Source organism: Lissotriton helveticus, chromosome 4_1 (genome assembly GCF_964261635.1).
Source record: "Lissotriton helveticus chromosome 4_1, aLisHel1.1, whole genome shotgun sequence".
In the NCBI taxonomy this organism is placed as follows: Eukaryota; Metazoa; Chordata; class Amphibia; order Caudata; family Salamandridae; genus Lissotriton; species Lissotriton helveticus.
This window is the reverse complement of record NC_136063.1, coordinates 1,034,691,103-1,034,718,390: the sequence shown is the minus strand read 5'-3', so window position 1 is coordinate 1,034,718,390 and position 27,288 is coordinate 1,034,691,103.

Sequence of the window (27,288 nt, the reverse complement as noted above, 5' to 3'; positions counted from 1 at the left end):
TAGCTGCAGAGCGGGTGGAGCGCAGGCGTTGCTTCCGAACTGTGGGTTCCGGTCCTGTCCTGAAGAGGGTCCTGTCCTGAGGGTTTGCTGTCCTGTCCTGAGGGTCCTGTCCTGATTCCTATTCCGAGGGTATCCTGTCCTGTCCTGGGTGTCCATTCTGCACCTGCTGTCCTTTGAGGGGTATCCTTCCTTGAGGGTTTCCTGTCCTTAACTGACCCGTGGCCAGGGTTTGGTTTCCACACCTTTCTAGGTAAATATTGCTCTGAAAACTCTTTAAATCTTGCACCTTCTAAATTTCTGACTTTTGCTTTAATAAAGTTCATCATTGCATATGTTATATTTTCCATGCCTTTCCGCAACTATTGAAAGTCAATTACATATTTTTCCATAAGTTTGTTCCTATGTCTTCTCACTTGTTAGAAATTATATTTTGCATTGCAGTCTGTAATTTTATGATATGGTCTAGAACTTCATTGCCTAGATTGTTCAAAGGCCCATTCACCTTAAGTGAAGCGTGCTACTCTTTATAGGCCCTCCCATAGTTAATCATGCATAAAATGTCCATGCTTAAACATTTCTGAGATTTTATAATATTTCCCATCTGCATTTCATATTACATTTGAATGATTACTCTGTCACTATTTCTTTATGCCTATATAATTTACGTTATCTTGGTTATTGATTGCCTTGTTTTATTGTACCTCATGCAAGAAAATAATGAACTTTAGATAAACATTTTAAAACTTCCAGTTGTCCGTGGTCATTTAAAACAGTATTTGAATGTTATTGGTTGGGTTTGTATTTTGTTGCCTTTCTTTTACAGCTAGCTCCCTGATTCATTGTGGTCATTAGGTACCCGCATCGGTGGATGGTAAGTCGGGTGCACCGAAAATTGGTAGCAGGGAACACACACATCAACTTGGTAGAGCTCGTGAAGTCACCCGATCGATGTATATGGTGATTTGAAAAGTATATGGGCCCTGAAGCCGGAAACGGCGAAAACTATTGGTCGGGTGGCCTCGCGCGCTCTATCAGTATCTCTAGCTGGGAAGCCGTCAGAGCTCCCGGGCGCGCATGGATCCGCGCCGCTCCATCTCAGCCGTGCGGGAGTACTGCAAGGGCGCCGGTTAGGAAGCTGGTTGTGGTGGCGGGGAACAGCGGCCGACGGAGCCGAGAGTCCGAGCGGCCATCTTGGTCCGCGACTTGGCTCCTCCGTAATTAAACTTTTTAACTTGTATTTATGAGATTGCAAATAACTTGAATTAATTCAACACGTAACTTTCAACCAAAAAGTATCACATAGTGAACAAAAATTAAAATATCAGCTGGTGTGAGATTTTTTTAAAATGATTCTTTAAATATTATGTGTACATTAAATTATTTACTCCTTTAATACACATTAAATCTGATTGTGTTAATGTTATGCACTATTTTTGTTTAATGCGTCTAGGTTAATATTAATTATTTGAAATCAATTTACATTTGTATTGTACATTAAAATATATTTATATATTTTTTGAAGAATAATGAACTTTACATTTTCCCTATACTCTCCCATAGATGTAGTTATCAGTGTGCAAAGTTCAGTGGTAACTTTACGTTTTTACATACTGCTGTAGGAGACTTCACTCCCTGATCTGATGGAGACAATTAAGTCTACACCTAGGTTTAACTCCAGTCGTAAATAGCGACTGTAAAGTTTCAGCTACGTGTAATAGTGAATGTGCACATGCGTGCATTAGGTCTATAAACTTTAAGGGCCTGATTTAGATCTTGGCTGAGGGGAATAGAATACTCTGTCACAAATGTGACGGATATACCAGCCGCCCTATTACGATCCCATTATATCCTACGTAGATCGTAATACAGCGGACAGGATATCCGTCACCAAGATCTAAATAAGGCCCTCTATCTGGATGCAACTTTTGTGTCGCATTATTGATTAAAATCCTGAAAAAACACACAAGAACCTCTTCATGTTGTCACTAAAGTATTCCCCCCATCCCTGCTAAGACCATCGCTCACGAGTCGATGCTCATTTGGAATCTTGCTTCTGTAGAGGGATTTGTTTTGATTTGCTTCTAATTAAAACTCATCTAATAGTTAGTAAGGCACAGGTCAGTTACACAGAGGTAATTCTACAGTTAGAACTCATTATAAATAATGAATTTCCAATAACCGTTCCAGTTACAAAAATATTTAAAAGCCACTTTTTAAGAAATACCTTACACTGCTTTACCTATTAGACCAGGCAGAAGCATGTATAGCAAGTCACATTAAAGAATATATTGGAAATAGCAATCATTAATTCATTATTTTAGCGCAGTTTGCAAGAAATCATCCAGGCTAAGTGCCACGACCCTTTCCCAATTATTGTAATAGCTTGAAAAAGCTATGACTGTCAAAATTACTTTATCACAGGCCAACCAGGTTGGCCAGACAATTTTCAAACACCAATTTAACAATGCTGCTAACAACTTGTGCTTGGAGAGTTGACCTAGAATATTGGCTTTTTCTCGAACTGATTTTCCAACCTTCTCAGCGAGAAAAGCCGCCTTTTAGCACAGAGCATGTGGAAATGTAAAAACAAACTGTTGGACTTGGGCCTTTTTGCCAGGTTCACCCCTAAACTTTTTGCCTTTAGCCTCTGGCATGGTGGTAGTGATTTTAAGCCTCTGCGCACTTTAGCACTGTGGCCCATTGTAAAGTGCGTGTGCACACTGAGTGTGTGTGCTGAGAGTGGCCTGCCCTCCCATAGGAATGCATGGGGGATATGTGTGTCCATGGTAGTTCCTGATATGTGGGGAGTGCAGGGGCGAATTTGGTATGTGCGAACTCGTGGTAATAAATGCTGCGCAATGGTGTGCACAGATTTATTGTGTCTAGTGTAGAGGTGCCAGTTTTAGAAGTTTGCATTATTGTGTGCTGTGAGATGTGAATTGTTTGTCTGGCATGTGAGTGACAGGGGCTGGCTGGTGTTCTTGACTCCAGGAGCCAGGGTGAGTCTGCCCGGTGGTGAATAGGGAGATCTGCATGTAGATGGGAGGGAAGAGTTGCACCTGGGACCTGATTAGGGCTGTGCCTTCCCTCCACAATGCTGGCTCCACCCCCTGTGGTGCATCTGATGTCCCTGGCCTGTCCTGTGAATAGGGAGAGGGGCTGAAAAAAACAAAGTGCTTCAGAACCAGTTGCATCTGGTTCTCCCCTTGCCTGCACCTTTGAGACAAAGGATTTTGTGTATAAAGGGAGGGGCTGTGGCCCCATGAAAATGTTCTTGTTCTGGACTTGAATCTACCAGGGGCGTGCTGCTGCTGAGGCTCAGGGGAAGGCTTGCCTCCCTGGGCTCTGCTCTGCCCTGCCCTGCTGGAGGACTTCTCTTTGGGACCCCTCTGCCTTGCCTGGGAAGACTGGGGGACTTTTATTTGCAGGGAGCTGTCTGCTCCATTTCCTTGCCCCAGGACGCCTTCTGCTCCCAGCGCCCTGTGAGCGCTCTGTCCTCGACTTTCCCCGAAGGAGAGGAGAACCTGGGGGCTGCACAGCACCGCACTGCAGCACTTGCTGTGGGAATCCCCAGCCCAGGGATTCCCCCCTTTTATGCTTAGATGGCGGGTGCCTACTCAGCTTGGCCTTATTTTGCATTGCGGGAGCCTACTCTGCTTTATGGTGCTTTTATTTAAATTGCTCGGGTGCCCACCCCGCTCATTGTTCTTAACAACGGGTGCCCACTCTGCATTTTTTGCAACATTTATCGCGGGTGCCTACCCCGCTTTATATTTTGATTTCAGAGGGAGCCTACCCCTCGTTTGCCCCGAGGAGAAGCAAAATCACTGCCGCGACCCGAGCCGCACATCTAATCCCTCCCGGGCCACTACCCAGCGCGACCCGGAAGGCAACCCCAGTGATGTCTCCCATGGGCGGGGCTTCAAGGAAGGAAGGGAAGCCCCGCGAGAGAGGAGACGCCGGCTGAAGACCCGCAACGGAAGAAGCCGGCCGAGCGATGGCCAGATTCTGCTGGGGGATCCCGTGAGCTGTTGGGAGCCCCGGTAAACCCATGGGGAGCGAGAATCCCCGGGCGCAGCAGCATGCTCCCTGCAGAGGGGGCGCGAGGCACATTGCCGGTACCTGCCCTCGCCGCATCCGGGACCGCATCCGGGTGAAGATCCCAGCCTTACCGGTGCGTGGGGAAGGCGGGAGAAAGATGACTCCAACCGTGTGGGCATATTTTGTTTTCTGAGCACCAGTCTCTTCCCACGTGGCCACTATTTACTGTAGAGCCCTCTTGAGGGGCTCAGGACATATTTACTTTGAGGGCAGAAAATGCTTGAAGGGCCATAGTTGTTCAAAGGGGCCATGACTTATAAAAGGGGCTAGAAGGGCCCGTGTTCTTTCCACCATTGGGGGCAAGTTCTTTCCCTTTATTGGGCATATTGTTGCAGAGCCCGTGTAGCTCCCACAAGGTGGCAATTTCTGATTAAAGGGCCCGTTGTCCCTAGTTGGCGCACAGTTATTTCAGGAGCCAGAGTGGTCCAAGACATGTTTATTTGTAGAGCCTAGATGGCTCCAACGTTTTGCGCATCTGCACCGTTTAGGACCTTTCTTTAAGGGGGCATGTTTTTAATCCAAGAGTGAGACGCACTCCTTCACCCCTACCTTGGCCTGCACAGCTGTGCAGCACTTAGTGCCAGCTGCAACATTTAGGTCCTTCATTTCATTCTCCCAGCTGCCCAGCAAGTAGCTGCCACCTTTAAGTTTGCACAAGTTCGCCCCGTGACTGTCGCTGCATCCGGCAGCGCGCCCTGACTATGGACAGAGGGCATTTGAGCCCCTTATAGCTGGCCAGTTGGCCCAGGGGACTATTAGGTTTGTAGGGCGCAAGGCCCTAGTGTACTTTTTATAAGTGCTAGGAATTGTAACGTTTGTAGTATGTTTTATGCACCTTAATTATTTGCTCAGAGATGTACTTTTATGATTATTAGGTTTTACCTACTGCCTTGTGTTTTATTTCTCTACTGTGGTCTAGGTTTGATTTATTCCCTACTGCAGGTTATGTTACTAAGTCTATTTCCTGATGCAAGTTATGTTTAGGAGTTGTGGTCTACTAGATTTAGACTTATGAGGTTGGCACAGAATAGAGTTCTCGCCTTATCTGATACTGTACCTGTTATGATTTATGTTACAGGTTGACGCTGAGTATAGTGTCTGCAAGTGATTACTGGCTGTGTTCTAAGTTCATATATATTCTTACTTTTACTATTCTTTACCAAGTGCTGATTTTGACAGTGGCCCACGTGGCCCTGTCGTGTGTAAATAATCCCCTGTAAATATGGCCCAGGCCAGTTGGCACTATGTATATTGTGTGATTACTATCTGATATGTTTTATTATAATACAAAGGCTATTGTTATATATAACCTTGTGTGGAGTTCCTTTTGTGGTGTGCCTAGTATGTTGTTACTGTGTGTGTTGTGCAAATGCTTTACACATTGCCTCCGGGATAAGCCTAACTGCTCGTGCCAAGCTACCAAGGGGGTGAGCAGGGGTTATCTTTGGCGTGTAACTCCCTTTCCCTGACTAGAGTGGTGGTCTTTGCCTGGCTTTGGCGCAAGCCTTAGCCAACCAGAGATCCACATTTCTAACACGCACACTGCTATTGAAGACCACGTGGTTTTAGTAGTTATTGCAACTAATTATTGTTGGAAACCTACCTGAGCAACAAAAAGTAAGCAGAGCTATCTTGAGCTGCGCATGGTGCAGTTCGTGATGATTTCCAAGGGCAGGACAAACATCCAGCACTGAAAATCACCATGAACTGCATGACCCTAATGCACTCCACCGCATGTGAGACTCCACGTAGCGCCACATAGATTTTTTTGTCACTTCGCGGACTCCACAAGCTCCGCCCAGGCTTACTACTAAACAGATTCCAATAACGTTTTACGACAAATATCTAAGAGCTTTTTTGATGTGTTGAAATTTGCACTAAAATACTACTTTTTTTGTTCATGTTCGGATTAATGTAGGGAAATATGCATTAGTTTGAGTGGTGGACATGCAAGTCAGTTAATTAGATTGACTGGATAATGGATGTATAGAAGAGGGAAAGGTTTAGAAAGTGTTTTTGGAGAGATCATAGTAGTAGGAGTAGGTTTGGGATGAGTAACATGTGAGATAAAAGAGGTTAAAGTATCTACAAAGGGATTCAGTAAATCGTAGTAGTTGAAGAAGTTTGAGATGAGTCAAAGGAAAGAAGCATGAGGAAAGAATTTAGAAAGGGTTATTTGGGAGGTAATGGTGGTAACATGAGGTTTGGAGTGAGGCAAGAAGGGATAGAGGAGGGAAAAGTCTAGAAAGTGTTATTTTGGAGAACATAGTAGTAGAATGAGGTTTGGAACGAGTTAGAGAGTGGAGATAGAGGATATATTGAAAGAGGTATCGTAAGAGACAGAGTATGTCATTGGAGCAAGTCAAATAATTTATTTTCCTCTCCTACAGAAGGAGTAACATAATAAATATACAGATACATAACTACTTAGAGAGGATATACATGTATGAGGAGGATAATATATTGAGATTTAAAGTTGTATTGTATACATTCAGAATTTCAAGTGTTGCTGTACTTGAAGCTTATTTACTTGTGTACTTTTATAACTTTTTTATTTTTAATTGTATCTTTCCCCAATATTTCAATAGTGAAGCATTTGTAGATAAAATAGGTCTGCTAATATTTACACATTGTGAAAAATGAATACTAAAGAGACCCCTAAGCATCTAATCAAATAACTTATATGAAAACTATGCGGTGATACATAAAGATCAGGGCGTAGTCTTTTCCCAAGTAATTCCACTTGAATTTCCCTCTAGATTGCTGCCCTTATATAGCCATTATGACTGGTGTACCATATTCAAAATATTCAAGGGAGAAATCCACCCTCCACTTAAAAAATAAGTTTGTCATTAGGTGTCCCGCAACTAAGAACTTAATAATTTAATATCATTCTGGTTGTGAGATGGTTTGGGTGGGTGAGTCCATCAATCAAGCATTTAAGCAGGATTGTATAGTTGTCAACTGTAAAAGTCCAATTTTGGCTCACCGGCTAATTCAAAGTTGCCCTAGGAACCATCAGCAGGGAGTTGGTATTAACATCATCACCTTAGGTTATTTTTATGAACATATTCAACCCAGGGTGGCATTTGGGAGTGGTGTTTTACTATCAAGGGCTAATGAATATTCAAGATTTACTGTCCCACTAGATCAGAATTAGAATAAATATCATGGGGGAGGTTTCTAAAGACAGGCATATTTCTGGGAGTGAGACATTAGTGCGTTTTAGCTCCTGTTTTATTTATTTTATATATTAATAATCTTCACCCTTTTTTACAACAATCAGCCCAGATGCTACAAAAGTCAAAGGCTCCATTTTTACCCTCACTCTTGTACGAGACAAATCTGTATTGATGGCACGTACACCAATTGCTCTGCATCTTCTTCTACAAGGATTTGTGTATTTCATGGCTATGTTATCTCTACATGCCAATTTTACAAAATGCTACATTATGGCCTGTGGTCCAAGGAAGCACACTTTGTCCACTCTTACTGTTGGTAATTATATCCTAAAATGTATTAGCACTTTCTCATTCTTGAGGTTAGACTTTGCTGCTAATGGATCATGGTCCGCGCATAGTGACCACAGTAGGAAAAAAGTATCCAAGGCTATTGGTTCATTATTCAGTCTGCAGCAACCCGGGAGGGGGGAGCTTTAATTCCCATCCTACAAATGTTTAAAATGCAATGTATTCTGATGGCAAGATATGGGGCAGAGGTATGGGACACCAAAGCAAACACAAGTAGATGATGGACGTAGCAATGAAACTATCAAGACAGTCACCCCAGTCACAGATCTGGGTTGAATCCATCATCGTTTGTTATCTCACTTCACCACCCCAGTTCAGACCCAACCATATAGCAGAGATATTGGGCACCTCAAATTGTAAACCTATTCAGGTCAAAGAAAATAGATTTTCCTGAAAGGTTTTAGCAGTCCCCATATCTTCTTCTTATTTCATCTGACATGTTGACCTGAATTTACCATACATAAAAGGTTATATTGGAGCCGTCCAACCTTGTTATGATTGGCAGTTTTGAAAAGTAAGGAGGTGAGTCTTACTAGAGATATTGGGCCCGATTCACAGAACTAACTTAAGACAAATCCTAAACTTACTACTATTTTGGTATTCACAGAAGGCACTTATTCATTTTGGTATTCACAGAAGGCACTTGCCTAATGCCTTCTGTGAATACTGAAAGTCTTAAAGTTAGGATTTTTCTCTCTTTAGGAGTAGTAAAGTTAGGACTCCTAACTTTAGGACTCCTAAATAACTTCTGTGAATACGGAAAGTCTTAAAGTTAGGATTTTTCTCAGTTTAGGAGTAGTAAAGTTAGGACTCCTAAACCGTTTGAGAATTCTGAGGGTAACTGTATGATTAGTAAAAAGCAATTACAACAAGCTTTGTATACATTTTATTGTAATGAAAGAATGGTTTTAGAGACTAGGAAGACAAGCGTGGGCACAAATTTGAATGTTAAAGTAGACAGCAAAATTGCAGGGTACCTTACTAACACATTAGGTCATTGGGAGCGCAGCTTACTGTTATGCTTAATGGCTGGCACCATCAAGCACCATCAAGTATCTGCTATGCTTCCCCTCTGGCTTTCAAGCAAACCTTGACTCTTTGCCCTGCCAGTGTGATGGGAGCTCAGGCCAATCTGCACTACACGTGTTATTCTTTTGTGGCTTTCAATATATGTATACAAAGCATTTTCTACTCCCTCTAATTAAGAGATGCCACATCACAGATTTTAGGGTAACATTTAGTATGGTGCTTGAACTCAATGAAGAAGAAACAATTGCCCATATAGATGTTTTTTTATTAGAAGAGCGGTGTGAGCTCGCATTTCGATGAATACTGAATAAGTTTAAGTATACAAATATGCTGCATCTTCTGGCCCAATAGTTCTAGACCTTCTCTAGAGACACAATCCAATGGTTCTTTTATGCAGCATGAAAGTATGAAGGGCAGAAAATCGATTAGTCAACAATTCCTCTTACTGCATAATGATCCACGGACTACCAGATAGGGTTAGTTAATTTATTATAAAGCCATAAATAACTGGACATAGAGACACCGCAAAACAAGGATATAGAAATACAAAGGAATTATCATGAAGGCAAATGTACGCATCCAATTTAGATGGTGCAGCATGAAGAAAACAAATAATTCAAGAAGTAGGATACAAAGAATCAAGAAGTATGAGTCCATATTTCCGTGCATCGAAGGTTGATGAGTAAAAAGCATTAATCTTTCCCTAATCAGGTGCTAGGTGACATCACTTCATAAGCATTTTCAATGGAAAGGAAAAAGGTGTCAGTGCATGGAGCCTTCCCAAGAAGTCTCTCCACCATCAATGGGTCAAGTAGCATAAGGCCACTATCATTAGAAAGGGCTTGTTCTGAGACGCTTTCTCCCTGGATGCGAGAAAGAAGTGGGATCTTTCCCTCAGTCCAACAAACAGTTATCCACAGGTAAAATTCAGATAGTGCATCTTGCACACACCATCCACACTGGTTACAGTCCTGAATGTATTTTTCCATGGTGTCCTTCATGTGCAACCTTGGCTTTCGGGCTCCCAGACCTTATCCCGCATAAAACCCAGTGTCTTTACTTTTATCGATCCAAACCACACAATTGCAACCTCTTCTCTCCATGCCTAGCAGCTAAAACAAAGACGTTACTTTTCGCTAGTGAATGCTTCTCCAGCTGCAATGAAAAAGTGACAAAGAGCAGATGCTACAGTGCACATGAAATTCAACTAATAATTCTAAAGCAAGAGTTTTCAGGGACTTGTATTTCAGGCCTACGATTTTAGCTAACATAAGAACATGTCACTTTAAGCATCACAAATTGACATAAACACCATTTGCAAAACCCATTCAGTACATTAATTTTTTCTTAATAGACTTTCATAATTCTGTTTGCAAACTGGGCTCTCAAATAGGGACTCTTTTCAGGTGGTAGCCTCTTTGAGCTCTAGATCCTCTATTTTGGGCAGCACTTTTACCGTCATTCAAGGGGGTGATTTTAATGCTAAATTGTGCTCAGTTGCCACAGTGGTTGATCCTTTCCGGATGCAGAACCTGCCTATTTATTGTCCCCTTCTGATCAGAGGGGTGGGAGGCTGTATAAGGTCCTGTGCAACCCGGGCTCTCTAGTGTTGTAGAACTGTTGAGGGATCCACTTAACTAGCCTCCTACTTTTGTGGGCTGGGGCAGAGGTTCTTTCAGACATGTCCGGTTCAGTTAAGAGCAGTGGTGTGGGGTGGGGTAGGGAGGGAGTCAACAAACAAGGAGTGAAAATAAAATAAAATTAAAAGAAAACCATTTACCTTGCACTTGCTGCAACACCGAGTGGATTTTTTTGAAAATGTTATATTCTCTAGTTGTCGTCTGTCAACTCCACCCTACTGCTCTCATCGGCACTGGCCACCACTGGGTTCTACTATTTACTATGCACTTATTTCCAGGGATTTGAAATATTGTGTTAATTCAGGGAGGGTGATAGACTATTACAGGGACAATAACTCAAAAGGATTCTCAATTAACTTACCCATTAGCTCCAGTCCTGATGTTGCCTCTGGAGCCACTGGCGTTTCACAGCAGGACAAGGGCTTAAGACGTAAATGGAGGGCAATCAATATCCCCACCTTGACACAACTACTGATAACAGAGAACCTGGCATCCTTAGTTTATTGACAGTTATCCAGTGTCCCCTCAGCCCCTGATATCCCGGAGGCCTTTTTTGAGCTTAGGTTCTTCAGTTACAACTATTTTGCTGGGAAGGTCTCAGCAAGCTGTGCATAGGAAACAGGGATGGTTTAACAAATAGTGCCGTATTGTCAATCGTAGGCTTCAAGAATTGCTGAATGTTATGGGTGCCCATATTTGGGATGTCAGGCATTATGGCCGAGCCCCACTTAGCGCGCCAATGTGACTCCGGATGCCACACTCCTGTAGCCCATTCACCTCACAGCGCTGAGACTATAAATACCTGTCCCCGCTCCACTCATTTATCATCGAGGAGCGGAGGAGCACAGACATTGGCGCAGAGGCGGGACCACGTTACTTATCAGTAGGAGTATGAATTGGTGAATGAATGCATTTCCTTTACAGGTATGCTGTAACCTGAGATACTACAAAAGCTTTTATGCGTTCTTAGTACTTAACTCTGTCTAAACATAGTGTATTCTGTGTTCTTTTCTCCTCATTATGTTTTTTGCGTTTGATCCAAGGGTTCTTCTCCCCTCACCCTCCTATGGGGCAGATTATGACCTACCTGTAGGGTAAGCATTTTTGAGACAATGTCTCATTTCTGGTGCACAGATGATTTCCACAAATGTTGCACCCTTTGCCACTCACAATAGTTTTTCGGTATGTGTGACTGATCATTACATTTTATGTTGTTTGACTCTAGTGCTGTGTTACGGTTCTTATACCGGTTCGTTTTTATTTCAGGCTTTAGATACAGGCCAGATCGAGTGGAGAGTGATCTTTGTCACCCCACCCAGTGGAATTCCTCTAACCACATTTGGTAAGAGTGGAGCCCGCATTTGATTTACTCGTTTAGGTCCTGATGAATGGCACAGACCCTACTGGGCCACTGGCAGAAACATGTCGACCTCATTGATATCGGTAGGGGGGCAGTAATATCCCCACCACACTGATCACTTGATTTTAAATTACCATATAGATGCCAGCACCATTAAAACTTAATTTGACATCTATAATGGCATTTTAACCTCACTATTTGACTTAGGGCCCCCACTTAGTTTAGAAGTGCATCCCTGTTGTCAGATGTATGCCCGCTCTCTATCAAACCAAGTTTTTAGAGGGCGAGGTTTGTGATATGCCAGCACTCACTAATTAATTAGCACTAGCACTAGCTACAACCCACTGGAAGCAGCTCTATTGTTAGTTTATTGACAACAGGGATGGTTTAACAAATAGTGGCGTATTTTCAATCGTAGGCTTCGAGAATTGCTGAATGTTAGACCCTGTGATCAGCCTGGTATCAGCCTGGTATCAGGGCTGCCAGTTTGGACTACAAAAAGGCCACAGCGAATAGGAAAATAGAATTAAAAGAGGAGAGATAAGAGTGCTTATTTAGAAAATGCAGAGTTAGGGATACCATAGTGTTTCGTTATCAGTAACTCGTACTTTCTTCAATCATCAGATGGCCTTGGGAAGAACATCAATCCTGAAAAATGGGTGGACCATTTTAAATTAATTTATTCTATCACATCTGCCCCCAAGGCACAGCCCCCAGGTCCCCTGAACATCCTTTGTTGAGCTTTGGGAAGTCATCTGGGAGATCAAGGCTAACCCAACCAACAAGGCACTCGGGCCAGATGGGGTCCCCATGGACCAGCCACAGGCTAATATTGAACTTTACCTACCCTTTTTACCATTGTGTTAAATGCCATCACCAGGGACAAAATCCTTGAGTCCTGGAAGTATGGAATATTAGTCCTGGTTTCTAAAAATGGCAACTGACAGGAGACCTGCCATTACAGACCCATATAATTAGTAGACTCCACAGTGAAGATCGTAGGGCGGGTCATTCTTAATCAAAATGAGGCCTGGGTGAAGGAGAATAATGTTCTCTTCCTGGTGCAATATGGCTTCAAGGAAGGTTTGGGGATATTACAAAAATGATTAAACCTCAACCTTATATTAGTAAAGTATGTGACAGTGAGGAAAGGGGTTCTTTACATGGCTTTAATGGAACTAAGCAGCGGCTTCGAAAAGGTCAACCGGTCCAAACTCTGGAATATTTTAATTAAAATTAATTCAGCCCCCCATTGGTGGATTCTTTTTATCTGAGTCGCACATGGGGTCCGTGCCTCTGTTAGGTATGGCACTGAGGAGAAAGTGCAGAATCGTTTGAACTTTCCCGAGGTGTCCGGCAGGGATGCATTTTTGCCCCTATTTTGTTTTTATTGTACATTAAATTTCCTTTTAATCACCAATGGAAAGGGCATGCCCAAAGTAAAATCTGCATCTATTCTGGCCCTCCTGTATACAGATGATGCTGTTCTCCTCTCCTGTAACGCCACCGGCCTCAGAGGACTTGTAGTTGCCATTGTGAGGTTTATGGAACATCTTGACCTTGACAATAATAATTTGAAGACGCACTAAACTGTGTGTGGTGGACAGCTTATTAAAAAGGGGATGATTTATATTAAGGGTAAATTATTTGGGAGGCTTCGTGACTTTCCTCACTTAGGAACTATTTTCCATGCATGGAACAGCAGGGCACCTTGCCTTTGCAATCATTGGGCCCGCTTTACTAAGTTTAACTTACACTTTGTGTAAGTTTACCACTTTTTAGTATTCACAAAGGAAAACTTAGACCAAAAGTCTAAATATACTACTTTTCAGTTATCACAAAGGTAAACTTTACTGTTTTTCAGGATTTGCAAAGGTAAACTTGGACCAAAATTCTCATTTACTAGTAGTAACCTTCACTGGCTTAGGCCAATGCTTTTACAAAATGGTATTAAGGATGCAGTTTCTGCTTGCAATTTTCTTTTTAATCCCAAAAATGAAGCAGTATGCGTAAAATTGGTTAACTGTTTTAAGGAATTTATGTATATTTTTTAACTGTATATTTCCCAAGTGGGATTTAATTTCTGAATCGTTGACCTTCTATCTAGATGTTTTATCCTAATTTTGAAGGGATTTCGCACTATTGTATCTTCTACTCTTAAGGCTCTGTGTTCATCTAATTTTTAATTTGTAAATTTGCACATGAACCAGTTGCTTTCTACATGTCATTTGCATATCTCCGGATATGTCCTGTTCTCTCATTTTCTGCTGCTAATTGAAACTTTGATCCATGAAGGTGCTCTATAATGTCCTGGTTGCTACCTATTTGTAACTTCCACAGTTCATGATATGATCTGCGTTTTCATTGTTGGCTGCTAAATTTTAAATGTTATCCCTTGATACTGCTGTTTCCTCATGTTGACTGCTGAATTCAAAATTGTATTCTTTGATACTGCTATATGTTGAAAAATGTTGTTCTCGGACCACCTTATCATTCTGTATTTTTAAATGGCTTTAATGTATTAATTGGTATGTATCTTTTTAATTGGACCTCATTAGAGTTCCAAAACTTTAGTAAAACTGAATTTAATTGATTAGTAGTAACTTAACCTTTGTGAATACCAATAAGTTTTAAAGATAGACTTTTGGTCTGAGTTTACTTTTGTAAATACCGAAAAGTTGTAAACTTACACAAAAAGGTATGTTTACATTTGTGAATCGGGCCCTAAGTCTGCGATTATTCAATCCTTAAAGGCTTTATTTAATTTTCTTCCAGTATTAGCAGCGCACCCATCCTGTACTTGTTGGTAGTTTACATGTTAAAGTTCCTACAGGTTTTGACTTATGAGGCAGGCACATGGGGATACGATGACTGGTCCAGGTTGCAGCTAGAGGAAACCTGTTTTTATGGTAGCCTGTTATAATTGGCCCTGGGAACCCCCCCATTTTTTCTGCAAAAAAAATGAAACTCTGATTATGATGCAGTCAGATTCAGGCCCTATGCCCTGGTGCTAAGGATCACAGTGCAAGGGAGGCCCTGGGCAAAACTACCCTGAGCGACTACATGATTATATTACAAATGATGGACCAGAACCCCATTTGTCACTGGTGAAGAATCCCTGGGAAAGATCCTTGTTAGGAAAATGTTGTATAGAATCGTGTGGTATCTTCCTATTTAGTGTTTTCTATTACTTCCCCCCACCTGCCTGCTTCCTGACCTCAAATGGTTTTGCCAGAGTACCTGTTGTTATAGGGCTCTGATGATGTATTTGGAATGTTAGTGCCAGGGCTTTGTAACTTGAACTCCTCTGAGGCACGGAAGGGTGACAGTTGATTAACAGCAAGCTGTGGCTGAGGTGAATCCTGGAGGGCTTGAATACAGCTGTTTATTTCATTCCTGTGGCTCCTTTGTACTTCAATATGCCAATTTAACAGGTCTATTAAAAGTTTTCTTTTTTTCCAGCTAGTCAGTTTGATCTATTCCATATGTAACCTTGGTACTTCTCCACAATCACTCGGGCACTCATGTTTGCCATCGTTTTCTGTGCATATCTTCAGATGTTGCGGCCTGCACCAACATAGGCCGGCTCTTTTTTTCCTGCAATCATTACCTGATCCGGCATGCTGTTGTAGCATTCCTAAAACATTTCCCTCTACTCAGCAAACTAAAAGCTTGATTCATACATGCTATCAAATGTATGAACATACCTATTTTTTAAATGTTTTTAATGACTTCGTTTTTCTTCTTTATGTGAACACCACTGTGGATCATTATGTATTTCATAAATTGTATTACCATTTCGTGATGAATGTATGATTTATTCTTTTATGATTATTTGCAATAACTGAATAAATAGAGTAATAAATAAAAAATGAAATGAATGAAAATGCGTCAAGGCACAGCTACCACTGCAGTCCTCCCTTTAAAAAACATAAAAAAGTAACCCTGGGCGTAAAACTCCTCTCTGCTCGCAGAGTTTGCGAATTGTTGGCAACTCAGCGTTCCACGCTGAACGCATAATTACTGTAAACTCCGTGCTCCGCAGCAGAGCAGTGATTTTTTTGTGTTTGCATGCTCAAAATGCATTTTCACGCGTGCAGGTGCGACTTTCCGAGATGGCTGCGATCGCCAATGAGATTTCCTATCTGTTCGCAAGCACCACGAGATTTGGTAGCCGGCCGCACGGTCCTGCAAGAGTGTGCAATCAGGAACACGTCCATTCGGGTGTGCCATTGGTCTTCGGGCGGACATTTTGTGAAGATCGCAATCCGGAACATGCAGAATTAACAATTTGGAGAAGAATCTCTCTCGAGCAGCATCAAAACCTTCTCGAAATGATGATTAGGATTAAAAAAACTTCTCAGATTGACTTTTGGCAGTACTTTTTTGTGCAAGGAGTCCTTTTTTAAAAAAAAACTTTTGTTTCAAGGGGAAGGAAGTGCCCCAGTGTCTCCAACTTCCTGTTCCTGTCCAGCAGGCTCCTCCAAGGGCTTTGTCCATATCCTGTTCACGTTTCATCTGGATTTGGAGCTGGAAGAATCCCTCTGTAACTGCTGCATCATACATCATTGGATTTGAGGAGTTTTGATTTTGAGATTTCACAAGTAAGTTCGAAAATTGGTGTTGTTTGTTTGATGGGGCATTGCACCTACTTTGTTTTACTTTTCATCGGTTTTTAAAAATTTATTCTGGTGGATGGCCTATAGTTTCAGTAGAGCCTAGTTGTTTCTCTGTAAGTAATTTTTCTTCTTTTATAAAGGAAATATGTTGCAAAGTTCACTACCTTTTCTCCAACTTTTGAAATCAAATTGCAATATTTATTTAATTCTCTAGACTAGTAGTCTGCCAATAGGCCTTTCAGCCAGTAGGCCAAGAGCTACTCATGGGTGCATGAAACAACTGTTTCTGTGGTGTCTGTTGAATGTAAACCTCATTTAGGGCATGGATGGCATTGGATTGAAATGCAAAATGTGTTCTTTTGGGTATTTCACTTTTTTGTGTGTGTTAAATAAATGCCTTTGTTGGCTGTGTATGGTTGTAACTTGCAAACCTTTTTTAGCCCTGTGGATTTTTGTTTTTGGCATTGTTGCATTAAAGCTGTGTTGTTTAGCATGCCTCCTTTGCCTGGCCAGTGTGTGAGTGTGTTTGTAATAGTGGGCCATCATTTGCCTTGACTAAGCCTCACCATGTGGCCAGGGGCCATTTTTTAAAGTTGGTGTCCATGTAGGCCTGCTTGAGTACATTGTTTTCCAGGCCTCCTGCTTGTTGTAGTGAATGACTGACCATGTGGCTGCCTGCCATTTTGTGAACGCAGCCAGTGTGCTTTTACAATAGGCCTGCATTGTCTGTCTTTCCTTTTTGTTGTTGTGGCCAAGCTATGTGGCTGGAGGTCATTTTATGAAGGCAGACAGTGTGCTTCTGCATTAGTCTTGCATGTCTTTCTCTTTCATTTGTTCCTCTTGGCTTATTGTTTCTATCCATTCTCAACTGTAGCCCCCTGAATGCTGAATCCCACGTGATGTACAATGCCAAACATGGTCTGTTACATTCGTATTTTTGTTATTGTTCTTCTTTTTTCTATCCTTCCTGAGTGTACAGTACACCATAAAAGCCCTTGCTGTCAAAGTCTCAAAAATGGCTACACTGATGTTATGTTTTTTTAATAACTGAGGTAATGAATGGAATAATATTAATAATAACACTAACAGGTGTGACCCCACACTAAGTTCTATATTATATATGTTTGTTTGTTCTAGTAGTAATTGAACCACAACAATGAATACCATGTTTCACTGATGTTCTTCTGGCTTCTTTGCTTTTAGGTACACAAATGAGGAGGAGACAACATCACCCATTGTACCACCTTTTAGAAGTCCTGCTGTGCATGACGTCATATGACAGGTGACCACAGACATCTCTTCAACTTGTGCCACTGGGTACTGCTGAGATCTTGAGGATGGCCCCAAAGAAAGGTCCAGTAGTACCAAGAAAGTTGCCAGTGAGAAGGCGGCACTGTCACTTATTACCAAGAAGACAGGTTTGTTGCCCAAGCAGCGGCCTCCAGGGAGCAAGCTAAGAGCAGTACCCCCAATTCAACAGACCCACCCCAGCAACCTAGGCCCAAGCAGCCAGTCTAATCGAGAGTCCAAAGCTGAGGAGACTCAGATAAGTGGGCAACAACAGCCACAACAACAGCCGCAACCACCACCCCCAATAGTATTCGTTCATCCTGAAGTATTGGCAGTTCAGGAAATTAGGCTTCCTGCACAGGAAGAAAAGCAAGCCAAAAGAGAAGGATGATGATGAGCCAGTCATCAAGGACAATAGTCCTGCCCCAGTGTAGACTGACATTACCCCATACCAAATTGCTGTGAGGGATGTGGCACAGATACCACCAACAAAATTCATACCACCAACACCAACTCCAGCTTCCATATTTCACCGGCAGCTACCTACATTCACCACAACCACCTCAGAAGTAGGTACTGCAGAGAGTCATACTTCACGCCCACCTACCAGTTCATCCGGCATTGCACGTGGCACCAGCAATGCTAGAAAGTTGTCCTCCCCAGTTTGGGACTTCTTTTCGGTTGCAGGAAGGAGGTGAACATTGCTGTATGCTCCATTTGTGGACAAGGTGTTAGTCAGGGTAACCTTGGTACAAACTATGGTATCGGAGGCCAAACAACCCATCTGAAAACAACACCACTTGATCCAGTGGGAGGCGTACCTTAGCAGCCTAAAAACTCCACCAATTGTTGTAGGTGGGGATGAAGAAGTAGACGACCCGATCACGGTGGAAAGTAAACAAGAGGGAGACATTTTCTCTGGTACACAAAGTCGCCCTGTCCCCAGCAGTGCAGTGGTACTGCCTACATCCTCATCAGCAACATTGCAGTGGCACAAGAGTAGGAGTCAGGCTGAGACACCAAGCGGTCCCCTGCAAGAGAGTACTGCAACAAAAAATCTTGCATTGAGCCTAACAGCATCTGGCGACAAGAAGTTACCTGCATCAGTGGCATCAGAATAGAAATACATCCAGGCTACCATTCTGAGCATGTTTAGGTCAGAGGGGCAGTACCAACTAAACCACCCAGTGGCACGTTTGTACAATGTGCAGCTGGCTAAAATGTTAGCACTGGACATCCTCCCGTTTTGTTTTCATGGAAAGGTTGTGTTTTCTTGAATTTGTGACAGCCATCCCCCCAAAATGGAAGGTTCCCAGCTGGTTCTATTTCTCCAGAGTTGCTGTTCCAGCACTACATCATGATGTGCTGGAATTGCTTTGACAAGCTTTGCAGCAGAGTGCTTTTCACACTTTCCATCTGACAACAGACATGTGGACCAGTTGCCAAGCCAGTGACTACATGTGCATCAATGCACACTGGATCTCTTTTGTGGGGGTTAGAGGAAAGATATCTGCAGCAAGTGTTGTTGACACTGCTGAGATTTTTAATGCCACTCGGAAACATGCAACTGTAGCCATGGATGAATCTTATACTACTGCAAACGTTTTGGAAGACTTTGACAGCAAGGTCTTTGAATGGCTGCCCCAAGAGGGCTTAACATTGGTTTTGTTGCCACAGACAATGGCAGTAATATAGTTAAGGCCAAGGCCGATGGTGCCTATTTCAGGGTCCAGTGTATGGCGCACTGCATTAACATCATTGTTTTTATCTTTTTTTTTTATTTTAATAAACATACGTCAGCATCAAAATATAGCATTATCATGAGTCTCCTATTTTATACCTCCTCAGTATATTGATGCACAATCAGCAATCAATATTTGTATATGACAATGGACACATTACAATGGGAATCTCCACCTGATACAAGTCTCTTCCCCACCCTCACCCTTTTCTAGTTTTCAGGTATCTCCCAGTTACCCCAATAGGATTCCCACTGTTGCCATACTTTTCCCCATTTCTTCATTAACATCATTGTTTAAGACTTTCTGAAAAAAAGAACACAGAGTCAGCAACTTACTGACCACCTGCAGTAAAATCTGCACACATTTTAGCCATTTTTTTAAAGCCCGGAAGCAGCTGAGGATCATTTAAAGTGAGCATGGAATATCAGGTAAAGCCCTCATCCAAGAGGTGCCAACACCTTGGAACTCAACTTATTACATGCTTGACCATCTGTTTGAGAGGTATAGACCAATCAATGAATAGGTCATGCAAAGAGGGGATGCTACTGTGAAAGGCATGGTCATTGAGATGGAGCAATGGGGCCTTGTTAAATGTCTGACAGAGATGGTACTTCCTTTCGAGCTCGTCTCATGTGAAGTCAGCAAGGAGGGCTGTAATATGGGCAAAGCTATGCTATTGTTGCACATGCTACATGAACAGCTAAAGGGGGAGTCTGCAATGTACGCAGGTCTGGAGGGAAACAAATAATATGACTTGGTGGAGAGCTTAAACATTTGCTTATCTGAAAATACAAGAGTGCAAAGAGGCATTGTGTCATCAACCCATTACATCTGTGCCACACTTCTAGATCCACTGTACAAACCAGTAGTGAGCACATTGATTCCTTTTTTTGTGAGGGGATGTTGGCAACTACAAAACCTGAATAGCTGCGGAAGCCAGTCACTTAGAAAAAGAACATCCGGGAATTAGAGGTCCGCTACTCCAGGCCACAATAAGTACTGCAGGGCTGCCAGCGTCAAGTTCAACTTCAGAAACTAAGGGCAGTGTGGTTGGCTCATAGCAGCCAAAACCACCAAGTACATCAACAACCCAACAAGAACAGGAGCATCAGCCCTCCAAAATCGGCATAGGAATGGTTTCTACAGCAATGGCTTGTTAGGTCCAGTGCTGAGGCAAAGGCAAAAAAAGAGGCAGAGCAAAGTGGAGCACCCCTCAGCATTCAGCGGATGGCACAAGCCTATCTGGATGACCCAACAGAGGTCTTCATTGATCAAAACATATTGCTGTATTGGCATGGAAAAAGGAGCCAATGGGCAGGGCTTTGCAGGCTGGCGATAGACTATCTGGCTTGCCCTGTCGCAAGTGTCTCTTCTGAATGTCTTTTCAGTGCTGCTGGTGCCGTTCTGAGAGTGAGAAAGACCAGTTTTTTGCCCCAAAACATTGAGAGGTGAACCATGATCAAAATGAATCAGCACTTTATATAATTGGATTGCACCACACCTGAAGTAGCACAGCAGGAAAATGATGATGGCGACTTAGGTCATGATGACCTACTTCTGGGTGAACCACTAGAGTTTGAGGATGAGCTCTACTTACATGACAACTACTTGTCTTAAAACTTGTTACTTTCTTTCTTGCTTTGATGCCCCAAAAAAAGCTTCCCAAAAAGATACAGCTAAGGAATATTATTTCCTTTAATTATGTGTGTGTGTCACTGTCTTTCTGGTTCGAATCGCAACAGATCCATCACCACCGTCTTACTCTTTTATTGCTTGATTGGAGTTGCAACTTTGTGCAGTCAGTGAATAAGTAAGCCCACTCCCCTGAGTCCTGCTCCAGTCCTGACTCACACCAAATGCATTTCCCTCAAGCCAGACATTGCATGGAGAATAGAAAAAAGAATGTAAAATTTGCGCCTGCCTCGTCGAGTCCCTCCAAAGAACGTGACTATAGCTATCCTCCTTTCCGAGCCTAAAGGGACTGCCCCTTAAGAACAGGTAAATGAGGGCATGCTTTGGATGTTGACTCTGAGTGATTGGTGTTTGTTTTGTTGTTGTGCGTGATGTCTAGTCAACTAGTATTTAATCTACACACGAAAAAGTAACTCAAGTCAATGTTTCCCTTCTTGTTGTTCAATAACAAAATTCTACTACTGCAGGCCAATCTATTGCATTTTCTATTCTGGACTCACTCTGTACACAACAGAGTTGGACACCATGATGACCATACCATACTCACAGTCAGTCAGTAGGATCAGAGATAACTGATCTAATAACTCAGGGATTTTCAATGAGTGGCCTAAAAGGTAAACAAGTCAATAACGACACCAGACCTATATGTCTCTGTAGTGGTGGAGGCGAGTGTAGTGGTATGACTGACAGCGGTGCATTGATTTAGTTACTTAATTTGGAAAATGCTATGTTGCTGTGTATGTGTGCTCAGTGCTGTTTGGTTCAAAATCTAAGCTAAGTGGAGGTTGGGTGGGTGCCACAGGCCTGCTCCTGTGGTTGTTGTAGATGTTGGAAACAGAGTAGATATGATTTAGCCATGCTGCCTCTGAAAGTTTTCTTGATTCACTTCTCCTTAATTTATGCAGTTTAACTTTACTTTTCTCCTTAATTTCGCAATATTCCTTTAGTTTTTCCATCTACACTCACAGGAAGTCCTTTTCCCTCTGTTCATCTGGGAAAAACAACTCACACCTACCTTACCAATCTGAAACCCCCAAGCAAGCACTCAAGATTGACAGATGGAGTGTCCATGGAAGGAAGGACCAAGATGAATGCCGACTGCTGAGATGCAACTCCCAATATGGCCATAACATAGTTATAGTATCATCTTTTCATTTGATTCATTTTTTTCTCTTCAATCATTACGACTGTGTGTGTTGTTGTATATTATGTTTGCTTATATTCTACTCCTACAGATGTTTATACATTTTCTTTGCTAGCTTTAAAAGGAAGCCTGGTACAACAGAACATAAAAATGTCTGTAACTTGGGTCTCTCTGGGGGCAGACATGCAAGGCAATTGATGGCCATTTAACTGCCCTTTTATTATTGCTCATTATGGGCTGTATATCCTCTGTACCTAATCCAGATTGGATCAGGAAGTATTTCCCCTCGAGAACTAAACATAAAGGAAAATGATCGCTTTCTCTCCTAGTGTCCACTCTAAAATCATTCACATAAGCCCAGTATGCACCGCTTATCATTTTATAATCAATTCGAGATGATGAATGGCCCCTTGAAAAGGTATTTGAACATGCAAGGTCAGAGGGGCATCTTCCATTGCAAGACCATAATCCTTTCTCAATTGTAAAATCAAGTATCAGCAGTGCAGAAACGGTACACCCCATGGTCTTTTCCATTTTAAGTAACAGGATGCCCATTGCTAGATCTTCCTCTTCGAATATAGCTTCCAGACCCGTTAGTGGTTCTTGGCAACAATTGAAGTCGCCACCAATTATAATGGGTCCATTAGGTGTAATTGAGTCAATAATTCCTTCGAGGTGCTTAGTTAAAAGCGAGTATTTTGAGCGCTCTCTCGGTCTTATATATATGTTAAATAGATACAACCTGGACTTATTAGGACATTTTAAACTTAATCCTAGTATGTCATCTATATCAATGGGTAAAATTTCTATCAAAACATTTACATGATTTTTAATACATATTAGGAGGCCACTTGAAGGTCTCCCTCCCTTAAGTTGTTTGGCCTCTATGCTAAATGTTCTATAGCCCATTTATATAGTGATTCCAATGCCCAGGTCTCTTGAAAGAGTCAGAGATCGTAATTGTCTTTGTAATCCTGAGTAAAAGAGTGGGTTCTTAAATTCAGGGTTATTAGGTTGTCAGCGATAGTTTTTGAGTAGAGGGTTAGCCTTATATCGTCCAGATCCCCATCCTCTTGCTGTAGCCGTTCAGCACTCTTTATGTCAGTTCTGATTACAGAAATACATTGTCGTTTCGTTCTTATCCAATGTGTGACCTTATTTACCAGGGAGTCCCCATCCTCCCTAGTACCTGGTTTTAATTTCAGGACATTGGTAAGGAAGACATTATAATATTTGACATTCCCATAAGTTGGGTAGTGGGGCTCCCGACGAAGTTCCTGTCAATGCTCCACCCCTCTGTTTATTCCTGCGTTCCCAAATACCCTGAGATGGTTTATTTGAAAATGGTTTATCTAAATACCTATTTGAATGAGGCACTATTTGCTGTGGTCTATGTACTCTGTGATGTTCTTTCAAATTAGTCACAGGATGCCTCAAATTTGGTCGAAGATCAGGTTCAGGGTCTATGTTGTTACTCTGGTATACTGTGTGGTTTGCGGGATGGTTCAATATTCCTTCAGCCTGTTTCCTAACCATATTAGATCTAGTGTTAGTGTAGCTGGAGATATTCTCTGTAGATTTACTAGCCCCAGATGGAATAGCTGCCTCCCATGGCATGTATGCAGATTATTAGTTAGTACCTCTATAATCCTTTTCCTGGACAGCGCTTAATTTTGTGGAGAGGTCTAACACAAGTCTATGTATGTCAATAGTATGTGTCTGTACATAAGCTTCTGCTGAGGATAAGTTAGTAGGGGATTGGCCAGCTGGGTCTCCCATATAGGTTGCATCGCTAGTGTTCCTTCTGGGTTTTCTGCTAGAACTGACTACTTATTAGAGCACTCAATACTTATGATCTCTCTTTGCAAACCAGTACAATAGTCGATATCAACATTATCTTTACCATCATTTCTACGGGGAGTTATATTGCTGGTGCTCGTTCCAGCCTTTGGGGGAGAGACAGCTGTTGAGAGCAACAGGGCCTTTTCATTGGTTTGATGTACTCCAACTGTGGGTCAATTGGGCTCTGTTAAACAATTATCTAAACCCCCTCCTGTTTTACCAATTACTAAATCTGCCACTTATTGTAATAACATTGCTGAGTTTTTCCATCAAAAAGTGAATAAAATCTACTCCGCCTTCCCCCCTAGGAACATCACTATCTCAGCCCAACCCATTGAAACCTCAATCTCTCTCCCATCACAAAACTCATCCACCTTGTCCCATTTCCCCTCTCTTGACCTTGCAACCCTCGAATCCATAGCCCGAAAAGTCAAGTCCGGCTCCCCTGACGATCCAGCCCCCCCAAACATCATTATGGCGGCTTCACAGCTCATCCTGCCGACCATTAGAGATGTCCTAAATGCATCTATCACCACCGGCATTGTCCCGCCCACCTGGAAGCAGGCCATGGTCAGATCTCTATTGAAGAAATCCAACTTGGATCCGACTGACCTTGGTAATTATCGGCCTATGTCCCTGCTTCCATGGGTGAGTAAGCTTCTGGAAAAATTTATAAATCTCCAATGGTACATTTTCTAGAAGAACAACAACTATTAGACCCCACCCAGACGGGCTTTAGACCCAAACATGGGACTGAGACCGCCCTTCTTATGGTCACAGAGGATTCCAGAAAGATCCTGGACCAAGGAGGATCAGTGGCAGTAATCCTCCTTGACCTCAGCGCGGCGTTCGATACGGTCAGCCATGACATCTTGCTGCACCGTATATCTAACGCCGGGATCAGGGACAAAGCCTGGCTGTGGTTCAAATCCTTTTTAGAGGATAGATACTTCAGAGTCTTTGAGGGTGAGTCTACGTCCACCTGTAGACCTTTAAAGTGCGGGGTTCCTCAGGGCTCCTCTTTGAGCCCCGCACTGTTCAACATATATATGAGGCCACTGGCTGAGGTCGTCCGCCCTTTTGGGATTAAGATCATCTCCTATGCGGACGACACGCAGCTGGTGGTCTCACTGGCGCAGGAGGCCAATATACCTGCGTCAGGCGGCCTCAAAGAATGCCTAGATAAGGTCAAGGGCTGGATGTCCTCTTCATTTCTTAAATTGAACGGGGACAAAACGGAGCTGATGCTCCTAGGTTCCCCTGATCCCTACTTCCCCGTTACCCTGTGGCCCCCCTGTCTAGGCCTTCCACCAACCCCAAAAAACAACATCAAAAGCCTTGGGGTCTGGTTGGGTAGGTCCCTATCATTTAGCACCCAGGCTACAAAACTCTCGGCCGCCGGTTTTGGACTCATGAGAATGTTAAACAAAATCTTCCCTCTCCTTCCCGCGGAGGCAAAGCAGGTGGCTGTACAGGGTCTAATACAATCACGCCTGGATTTTAACAACGTGCTCTACCTTGGTGCCCCAGAATATACTATACGCAGACTCCAGTTGGTGCAGAACTGCGCAGCACGCCTGCTGCTCAAGATCCCACGAAGACAATCGGTGAGGGCCGGGCTGGCTAGCCTTCATTGGCTACCAGTGTGTCGGAGGATTCTGTTTAAGGCTATGTGCATCGCACATCAGGCCTTCTGGGATACGGGCCCCAGGATTACCCGGGACCTAATTACTCACTACCTTCCCAGCAGAACCCTCCGCTCCAGCCAGATTTTCTTGGCCACGACACCAAGAATAAAAAGATCTAGATCTGGCGGCAGGACGTTTGCCTACAACGCATCCATGGCATGGAACAAACTCCCCCTTCACCTGAGAGCCAACTGCGATTTGCCCACATTCCGTAAACAGTTAAAAACTTTTCTTTTTAACTTGCCCCTCTAATTTCCAGCTAGCCTCCATGTAGGTTCTTGGTCATTCTAGCGCTTGGACGCCTTGGGGCAGCAATTCGCGCTCTATAAATCTACATCCATTCCATTCCATTCCATTCAATAGTCGCTTTATCCTTTTTCCTATAGTAAGATGACATTTTAGTTCTCCCCTTTGAGCTAGTCTCTTTGCCTTTGGACAACATATTTTCTTCCTCTTTAATTAGGTTGTCAATGGCGGCTAGTGTACAGTTCTCAGTGGCTGATTTAGGCTGTGTCTGCGTCCTTGGTATCTTTTTTCTGCCTGTAATTACTTCCGCTGCTTTCCTTTTGCCCATTATTACCTGCAAAACACCCACAAGAAAAAAAAGACTAAAAAATATTATATAAGCAGCCTTAGTGGGGTCAGGGTGAATATGGGCAAACATGCAATTTCCAGCGTGTACTAAAACAATTCTCTATGCTAATAATTAAAAAAGAAAAATAAGATGCTTTTTACCATAAACAGCAACCAAAGAAGAAATGAAAAAAGACTTTTGTTCAATACTTCATCCACAGTGCATGAGCTTTACAAGAATAACCCAAGAGGAAGTAAAAACGAAATGTCCATGTATTGTATCGCTTTTAAAAAGTCTTAAAAAAGATGCCTTTGCATGAAATTATAACAAAAATTATTATTTGACCAAAGTCCAGTATAAGTCACATAATCTTACCAGCATAGAAGGATGGTGTCCTGAGTTAAAAGTAAAAATATCAGGGGGATGGCCCAGCCCAGCCTTTTCCGGGCTTTGACAGGCAAGGATGGGCCCTCCCTTGGCCCGGGCTTTACCCGGGCGCCACCTGCGCGCATCCCACGCTGCGGGAGCTGGGCAGCCCTTTGTGGCAGCAGTCCCAGGCGCTTGATGGCGTGGTATCCCTGCAGCGGGAGGGGGCTGCTTGGGGGGTGTAGGTCCTACCCCTTACTGCAGCGAAGGTGGTTTTGAGCAGCTGTTGCCCTCACGGTGATGCTGGGAGACCCAGAAGCCGTTTCCCTCACGGCAGAAGATGAAAGCAGCAAAGCATGTCCCGCACTGCGGGAACTGGGCAGTGCTTATGTGGCGGCAGACCCAGACGCTTGATGACGTGGTATCCCTGCGGCGGGAGGGGGCTGCTGGGGGGTGTAGTTCTACCCCTTACTGCAGCGAAGGTGGTTTTGAGCAGCCATTGCCCTCAAGGTGATGAGGGAGACCCAGAAGCCATTTCCCTCACAGCGGAAGATGAAAGCAGCACAGTGCGTTAATAATATACTGCTGCCCTGTACTACTACTAGTCTAGTACTACTCATCATCATCAAGTCATCATCATTCTCAACATTCCTAGGCGCCAGTCCATCTCG